The sequence below is a fragment of the Miscanthus floridulus genome, chromosome 3 (assembly GCF_019320115.1).
Source record: "Miscanthus floridulus cultivar M001 chromosome 3, ASM1932011v1, whole genome shotgun sequence".
Taxonomy (NCBI): domain Eukaryota; kingdom Viridiplantae; phylum Streptophyta; class Magnoliopsida; order Poales; family Poaceae; genus Miscanthus; species Miscanthus floridulus.
Window position 1 is genome coordinate 40599999 of NC_089582.1, and position 9907 is coordinate 40609905.

Genomic DNA, 9907 nt, shown 5'->3' on the forward strand with positions numbered 1-9907 from the left:
CCCTAAGAACACAGGTACAACAATTTTTGCATATCCACAAAATTTCTTGTAGAAATAACCTGTGGACTGCATTGCCATGTCCCTATATAAATGATTTGTATATGGACTAACTCTTGCAATATTAGGTCCCTATATATTAGCACCTATACATTACTATAACCAAAAGAAACCAAGAGCTTATTCAGTTTCAGAGTTCGCCATTTGGTCCTAATCTTATGTAGCTCTCCATCCTCCTCTCTGTCTTGTAGGTTCTCCAGGATTTATCTGCGCTGCTATTGATTTTTCTGGATTATTGCATTGATCGATTGCATTCTTTCGAAGGGTATGCAGATGTGTCTTGTTTAAACGTTTGTTGTTTAGGCATGAATTCAGAAACACACATGTTCAAATAAGTATGTCAGAAATTCAAGGATATGATATTCCTCCATACACAGTTGTGTCAATTTCATCCTTTTCGCCGATGTTACTTCATAGTGCAGATTGCATATGCAGGTCTTCTGATCCTCTTAAGTTCTTGTGCCATTATCTGAGAATTCTTGTGTGATTATCTGAGAAATGATATAGTAAGAAAACTAAGCAATTGATTACACAAAAAGTGAGTATGATCTTGTTCTAACTCAACCTACCCTGGTACCTGCTTCCCTGATTGTGCAAATCAGTAGGACGGTTTCTCAAACAATGAGAAGCTACACTGTAGCTCAGTCTAATGCATTTAGAGGCTTGATTTCTGACGATATTGTGTACGGGCTAAATAAACATGGTTATGGATATTTCACTTGCACATTCAAGATTGATGTTCTGCAAATAAACACAATTCATCAACTGTCTATTTTGTGACTTGCAATATGTATTGCTGCACATGAAACTAGAACGTTGCTGTTTAAATTGGACTGCCTTTTTATTGGCAAGAACAGGACTGTATTTTTATTAATTGTTCCTTTATTCTGTTCCTGGCAGTACTATTATTTTTTTGATCCCTTCAGCTTGTGGCCATCCAACCCCGTCTTGGCTGCTCGGTGTTTGCTGGCCTACCGAGCAGACAAGTCAGTAGCGGAGGACCTCGCCTCATCGACGCACGTACGGCAGCCCTACCTAGCGGAACGACAACGACACCGCACCCCCACACGATGACGACACCTTTTACTCTTTTTAGTTGTAAAAATCATGTAGTTTCCCCCACTTCCAGAACATTTTACATTTCGAAGTTGTTTGCAGGCCAATCCAGACTACAGTGCGGGTGCCTGCCTCATTGCACTTTCTCGAGATGGCCGCTGCCGACCAGGTGAGGTACCTTGCTGAGTCTTCCGAGTACAGGCCAATTGCAGTCTAGGTTTTCCTGGTTACTGATTCTTCGTAGATGCCTTTGCCCTTTGGTCAATTTTCAACTGGAATTGGAAACACTGATGCAGGTTTTGTGATGGGCACTGGAAAGACTCTTCTCAAGGTATGTCCATGGTTCTTGCTACTCCCAGATAAGTTTTTAAAATTAGTCATAGAGAATGAAAAGAAAAGAAAAGAGAAGAAATACAGGGTATATGGAAATTAAACTGTACCTCTATATTTCATCGATCGGTGAGGAGAGTGACCAAAAATATTTGTTTAATAGAACTCAAAATTCAAGGCATATGGGAATCAGTAAAATATTATTGTTGATTACACTGACTTGCAGTTCATTATAGAACAACAATAATAGAAACAATGGGTGTCATATCCAGGATTATTGGCTAGAGAATAATAAAATGATCATTTATGTTCCATGTGTTTTTGAGTCATATTCCTTGTTAGATTTACATTTCAAGAAAAATGTCGTGTAACACGTTTATATTTACTCGAATATTACATTTGAGTTTTTATATACGGTCGCTTGTGCATGGCGCTCATCTGAACGCTTGATGGCAACTACGTGTGAGATTAATCTCTATCTCTACTATATTATACATACAATACAACATACAACACAACTAAAAACATCGAGAGTTTTCGTTCACCTGGCGATCTTCACCGCGTGCCTGTGATCTGCATCCGGATTCTGGAAGGGCGGAAGCAGTTGTGGACTGCGGTTCTGCCTTGCGGTGGCAGCAGCCGATAGCTAGCAGCAACCAGCAGGCAAGCAGCGCATGCACATCACGATCACGGACTGCAGTGGCCGGCTATGTTGAGGCCTCAACTCGGCCCCTCTTCATCGACTCTCGCTGCTGACCAGTGACCAAGCATTGGAGGTAGTAAGGCACGATTCCCCTCGAGATCCATGAACCAGGTAAAGATTCCATTTTCTTCTCTAATTTAGAATGAATCATAATCTTGATCGATGAATTTGGAGGGAAACACTGTGTTTAATGCAATTTATAAGCAAATTTATTTGGCCATGCTACTATGCTACTTTGTTTAGTATTGTGATACAATTATAGAAATAATCTTTTTTTACATTTTGTTGTTTGTAAATTGTAATGTGGATGAAGGGTGCTAGCACTAGCATATTTGCATCGTGGGAGAAAGCTAGCACTTGCATTGCATTGCAAAAAAAATTTACATGGAATCACGGCAAACTAGGAAGTAGAAAATTATTGTGCTATCCATATACACATTGCATGTTTGCATGCACCAGCATACATGGCAACGAGCCTCTCCCGGCTCCCCTGCGCCTTGCTCCAAGGAAAGAGAATTAACACAGAAGGAAAGAGAATTAAGACAAAAGAAAAGAGAGAGACTGCTATCAATCCTCTGCTATAAATCTTGTGGCCTCGCCATAGCGCCCACCCTCGCCAGCTGAGCTCGCCCTCGCTCGCACCGGCCTCCTCCCTTGCGCCCTCCCTTGCGCACCAGCTGTGCTTCGCCATAGTGTGTCGCCATCGTCGTCACCTACCGCCATTGCCTTCGCCGTCTTGCTGTGCCCTCAAGGAGGACTACGGACTGCCACGAGGAGCTTCCAACATCTTCTGTCTTCCACAAACGTCCACCCTATTAGTGAATCCCATCCTGCCCTGATGCATTTCTTTATTTGTTATTGCCTCCCGTGCTTGTGTGATCTGAAATCATGCCTTTAAAGAGTCTTGGATAGATACGTGCAGAGGTTATGTGATGCGTGTTGGGATCTCTAGCTAATGCAAGGCTTAGCTCCTTTTATCTCTTTATAAAATTTATTCCCTGTACTTCTTGGAGCATGTAAATCCTAAAAATTTCATGGCCCTGTTTGGATTGGATTTCTAGAGGCTACACAACTCCAATAATAAATCATAAACCAAAAATTATTTCTAAGGCATCATGATAGCAACTAAAACATTATCTCACTTTGGTGGTTTGATTTGCATCACGATCTATCACCGTATACTGCAGTTCAAATTTTGTTGGCATGTGGCCACGCACGGGCATCAAATTTGCGGTCATGTATGCTAACAAATTAACAATGTAGGTGTTATAGTTATTTCAGATGCCTCACATGACGTCATCAAGATAACACGACAGAGGCACAGAGCATGCGAACAAATTTAAATCTTTAATTGCTTGCCGATCTCCATAGAATAATAGTATATTATGTTCAGACTGACTAATGTCATCCTGTATATTTTCATGATTTTGGTTTCTCAGTTGTCGAGATGGGTTCTGGTTGTCGGTCGCTCAAAAGAAAGAGGGTGTACGCTGACCCGCCGCCTACAATCACCAATACACATATCTACATCCCTACAGGTAACTACGTTACATTTATCTTGTAATTGATCGAGGCAATCATTTTCTGTCAACATATGTTTACTCGTGTGTTTTCTCATTTTGATTGACACGAACGGGATTGTAGATGGGTTGAATTCCATGAAGTGGGAATGGAACACATATCTTCCATATGGGATGTGAGTGCCATGGTTTTATGGAAAGGCAACGTACGACATCACCATGGTGATACATATTTACGTGTAATTTTGAAGGATGAGCAGGTGCATTTTAAGCTCATCTTTTTGGACCATGTCTAATTTTTTTTCTACAGACCATTGTTATCTATCTATTGGATCTAATATTCTTATAGGGAACCAAAATGGAAGCGGTTGCGTACGGCGACCAAACCATGAGGTTCGACCGTTTGCTTCGTGTAGGAGAATGTTATGACTTCATGAGAGTTGGCTTCACGCCTACTCATGTTGGTCCTTTGGGCTACATCTTCCGTTTATGTGCTGACTACTTTGTGGTTCTATCTCCACAAAGTATGGCTAATGCACCACCGAGAGAGCACTGGATTTGTCAGTGTACTCGTACCTTTATGGAATTTGAGGATGTATATGCTCAAGCTGAGTACTTTTTTGCAGGTATACCTCATACGCCTATATTTAAAAATACATAGTTAACTGTCCATGCTTCTATTCCATCAATAACTATCATTTGTGTTTGTAGATGTCATTGGTATAGTTGTGCATGTGTCTAATATTCGAGGAAGGGAAGACGTGCGGATGCGACCGTACAGATATGTGGTGCTGATGAATGAAAGGTACTTCGATTGAAAATTTTATCATTGCTCCATGCTATCAATTTTTTATTATTTGATGCTAATCAATTTTGTAACTCGTAGGTACCACTACATCATAATAACCGTAAGTATACACACATGCCGTCACTTATCGGAATGGTGGCGAGCGGCATCAGAGTTGCACATTTTAGCTGGTCTCCATGTACAAATAATAGAAAGAGAGGTATTGTATCACTGATGTCCTCATATGTATTGACTAAATAAAGTATTGGTTATTATATTTTTTTGCTCATGCATGACAGGCGGAGTGACCACTACTGATGATTTCAGTGAATTGGTATTCAGTCCTATTTGTAATCAGGCGCATGATTTTCAAAGTGAGGTTCTTTTGGGGTAATTCATTGATTTAATTTATTGACTACAACACTGATCCAAAAGTTTTTTATTTATTTATAGGCCTACGCAATTGTCTGCTTGTTGATGAAGCCAGACGTCGCCAAGTTCAAGAATTTGCTAAGGACATCATGTCGCGTCTCATAGATTTAGAGAACTAAATAATATTGAAATTATTTACACGCTTGTGACATGCACTTCGAATATATGATGAATATGAATTTAGTTTAATATAATAGTCATTTTGTGCATTTTTATTGGCCAAACAGGTTCAAAATATGCGGATTGAGCAATGTTTGTCTGTCATATTTGACTGCTTCATTTAGATTGTAATATCGGAGACTTCTTGCCGATATAAAACATTATTTTAACCGTATCACGGAAAGGTCTATATAGTAGAGTTTGTGAGCCTACGGTGCCGTGCTCTTAGTGACTGTTAATTTCACAAACTTTGTTTTTTGGATTAAATGTCAGTTTAATGTCTTACAGTATTATTATCTTATCGTGCGATCTATGTGTTTTTAGTATAAAAATTTAGTTGTCCCGTAGCAACGCACGGGCACGAACCTAGTATATATATATATATATATATATATATATATATATATATATATATATATATATATATATATATATATATATATATATACTATCACCTTTTGGCATGCACGAAAGAATATATCTCCTACAACTAAAAAAACAAAAGTAGGACAATTTTTTGGTGTGACTTTTTTTTGGGTTGCTCCTCCCTTCTGGCCGTGCGATACCCCGCACGATAGAAAAAGAAACTGCCATCCCTACGATCCTCGCCTACTTTGAAGGAAACAAATCGATCACCTGAGACCACATGCATGGAAGGAAACAATAATCATGCATGGAAGGAAACAATCATGTGGTGCTCCTCTCTCGCTCGGTCAGATATCTTTCATCTCCACGTAAACTGGATCATCGATGATGCCAGGCCAACATCGATGCGCCCCTCCTGTCCTTCCCGTGGTGCGCTCTCACGAATCCATGCCACCCCGCAGAAGACGCTGGACACCACAACGCCCCACCGCACGCCAGGCACTCGTCGGCCGGACGCCACGACGCCAATCCGGCCCTCAGACACCGCCGGAACGCCCCCTCCTCATCCGACAACCATGCTAACAGAAGGCGAAGAGGCCCTCGACTGTGAAGAGGCCCTCGATGATGCCGCGCTAACAGAAGGCGACTGCAACTGCTTTATTAGGTGCGGTTTATGATTTCATCTTATTTTGGATGATAACTTTTTTCCTTCAATTTCCTTACTTAGCCAATGATTTCATGATAATCATGAGAAACACTACTATAAGATGATCATTGTATATTTGAGATTATGCAAATTTTATTTAATCATGTTCCTATGTGAACGAGGTGCCATTGGAACCTGCTTATATGACTGCATCCTACCTCTCCCTATCCTCACCATTGCTATTACGATCTCCTCTGGCGCCGTCCTCCTCTGCGATGCCCTCTCCACCGGGGCGAGGTCCATAGGATCCAGCGGCAACAAGGTTGAGGGAGTCACATGGCAAGCATCCTGGTTCTGGTGTATTATTTGATTTATTTCTCGATACACTGCTACGTTCCTACAGATGGCTCCTGGTGTATTCTTGTTCGATCCTGCTGGACAAGAAGGCCTGAGTGGCGACAACTCAGGCGATGTTATTGGTCTGCCATCGTGGAAGTTTAGGATCGACGCTGACTTGCTTGACGTAAGTGTAGCCACCATTGCCCTTTTGTTTCAATTCTCAGACTAATGGTTGTTTGTTAGAGTTCAGCAAATTCAGTTTAGTTGTGCAATAAATTTAGTTTTTCACTATCATCAGTCATCAGATATTCATAATTCGAATCTGAATATAAATAGTATTAGGAGTCTGTATACTTGAAACAGTGTGTAATACATTTTCGTTCAGCATTGATACTCGTCAATCAAGGACTCCACAGCTGGTGGCGGTTGCGGAATAAGTGGTGGCACCAGCTCAGGTGCTCCCCGCAGATGCTAGGGTGAGCTGGATGGGCTAGAGAATCTATATGTCAAGATGTCCATGCGCAGGGTCTCCGGTAGCCAACTGTTTTTTACTATTATTGAATTGCATAAACTGTTTTTTTTTTTGCCAAGAAAATGAAGTTAAGACAATTAGTTGATTGGGATTATCATTTACTCTTTTTCTCAAATAGTGGTCTTCATTTCTGAGCCCTTCATGTAGTTTAATAATGGCTGGGGAGCTAGGCTTACGAGAACTTACTCTTAATTGAGTTGCAAGCTAGGGATGTAGCACTTCAATGGGTGTCTTGGTTGAGTTCTACAATTGCCAAAAATTAATGGTGTTGATAAGATTGACAATCCAGTAACTCTGCAGTACCTTTCTTTTTTTTAAAAAGGAGGGCAAATGCTACTTATGGTCGAATCCATGTTCTTTTTGTTGTTTTGATTTGATGCCCACAGCCCACATGTTAACTTTCAGATATGTTTGTAAAGAATCAAAAGGAGTTGGCCTAATGCCAATCTTTCTTGTCGTCTTTTTCATTCTTTATATTTATATAAATTCTCACCAACAAGTACATGGCTAGGTAATGGCTGTAATGCTGCATCCTTTAGCCAGTGTGCCCCTTGAGATCTACTGACTGCTAGCTTATGCATATTGTCTTTTATTTGCAGGGTAGAGAGCTGTACAGGAAACATTCAACAGTTATTTCCAAGCTATATCAGAGACTTTAATTCATGTCTTTTATTTGCATCGAAGAAAACTCATCCGAGGATGAGATTGTTGGCCTAACAGAAATGTTCAAAACACGATATGAATTTTTAAAGTACTATTGTTCTTCAAAGAATCTTACATCTTATTCATTCCTTTCCTTGCCTGGAGGTATATATTATTCATATTTCCTTTGCTACTTTATATGTGCAGTTCTTTTTCCTCTTAGAAAAGAAATCATCGAACTTTATACTTGAGACACAATTGATCAGGCCTCATCAATGAAAGCCTTTCAACCAACAATAATTGATCCAGCAGAGGCACCTAAACCTTTAGTTACGCATATTGCAGTTTAAGTTTCTAACACGAGAGAGAGAGGGAGGGAGGAGGGAACATAGTGCTATGCAAAGTGAAGTATAGCAAAACTGAATCGTCACCTTCACACAAGAAAATTAGAGCATATTGATGAAACTTAAGCAACATTTGTGGCACTAAGGGTGGACACATCTAGATATTAGTTGCAATCTGCATTTTCTATCATATTTGTAGTTTTCTGAAGGGTAGACCTTCAGAACTTTTCACAGCTAATAAGCAGGGCTGGAGCTAGAACCGTAGTGGTAGTTGAAAAGTTTGGAACGTCACAGGTCCTAATAGTCATAGATGATTGGACTAAATATGCTTGTTTGAGAAAAAAAATAGAATCTCTAAGTTGTGGATTTTTTGCCTATTGGTGTAGTATGTAGATTGTCTTTCCAAGCAACATGGGAAGAGATCTTCATTGATATGCACCAATCCAAGAGCACAGTGTGAGATTTTTATGGAGTAATTCAATAGAATTCAACACAAGATTTTGCAATTTGTTAGTTTCAATAGGATAATTGTTTTTTTGTGTGTAAATGTTGCAGCTCCTTTCAAATTATGATGCAGTGGCTTTTGGTGCACCTTAGCTTGTTGAAGAATTTGTGTGGGAGAAAGCTAAAGCAACTACAGTTAAGCCAAAGATATGTCTCAATAGCATGTAGAATGCCAAATTTACTTTTCCTGCACAATTATCATCGACGTGCCAGGTTATCAGTTGTGCTATAGGCCACTACCACTACAGGAAACAGTCGCTTTGCCGTGTGCCACAGGCACTCGGCAAAGCCCAAAAAACACTCGGCAAAGGATTTGCCAAGTGTAACACTCGACAAACAGCACACGGCATCTACAGTGCCGGCAAACGGCTCTTTGCCGAGTGTTTTCTATCGGACACTCAGCAAAGACTTTGCCGAGAGCTGAAACGGACACTCAGCGAAAAAAAGTAACGTGACGGAGTGGAAACGGTCACGGCGCGTTTGCCGAGTGTCAAATCTCAGGCACTCGGCAAACCTTCTGTATTATGATCCTCGGATACCAAGGTAATGAATTTTGATTGTGGATCGAATGCTGTTAACTGGATTTTGTATATGCTTGGTAAAAGAATTGTTGGGGCAGTACAAAAGGCACAATCCAAATTATTCCATAGATTAACTAAACTTCAGTTAAATTTTTAGTAGATGCAGAGATAGTAAAATGAGAGTTTCTGTCTAATATTTTGGGGCTCTCTGCTGTCACTTAGAAAAAAAAAATTGTTGTCTCATAGGACAAAAATATATTCTATGATAAAAAAAACTATGCATGTGCATGTTCAATACTTAGGTGTACTACATGATGGAGTTAACATGTCGGTTACAACAGTTCATATGGTATTGTCCATAATTTGGAGAGTATTAAATTTAGGCTAGGTGTATAGTAGGCCACCTAGCTTTATTCTTACAACTTCTACATCTTTATGTGTTAGTCTTTGCCAATGGTATAATTTGTTCGCAAAGCTCAAGCAAGACAATTGACAAAGATCAAGCAAGACGATACAATAAGGTTGACCCTTAATTTTAGTGTTTCCAGCATGCAGACCTGAAATTAAAAAGTGGTTGCTCCTTGAAAACATCAGTGGTGCAAAATAAAATATGTGCAGGTTATACATGGTGAGACTGGTGAACCTTCTGTAATTTCCTAAATGAATATTCCCACCATTAGTATATAGGTCCATTCCCCTGCGTTTCTTCATGCTCCCGTTAGCATATAATATGAAAGTATTGTTGTGTTCATCATGACTTTCAGTTGACTACTCCCATTAGCATGTACTTTCTCTGCCCCAAAATATAAGTTGTTATGGGATACGTGCAGGTCAAACTTTCTCAACTTTGACTAGGTTTGTAAAAAATACGTGCAACATTTATATCTCCAAATAAGTTTATTATGAAAATATATTCAATGTTCTATATAATGATACTAATTATGTATTATAAATATTAATATTCTTTTA

At 39.7% G+C, this 9907-nt stretch overlaps 1 long non-coding RNA gene across 3 annotated transcripts; it reads left to right on the top strand.

The window, feature by feature from the left end:
* Positions 1-5847: 5847 nt before the first annotated feature.
* Positions 5848-7719, top strand: LOC136545520 (uncharacterized). Of its 3 annotated transcripts, none has more exons than XR_010781066.1 (4): positions 5848-6378; positions 6460-6579; positions 6781-6928; positions 7527-7719. It is a non-coding gene; the product is annotated as an uncharacterized lncRNA (long non-coding RNA). The 3 variants fall into 3 exon arrangements; XR_010781068.1 differs by having other exon boundaries at positions 6781-6871; XR_010781067.1 differs by having other exon boundaries at positions 5848-6074.
* The last annotated feature ends 2188 nt before the right edge of the window (positions 7720-9907 follow it).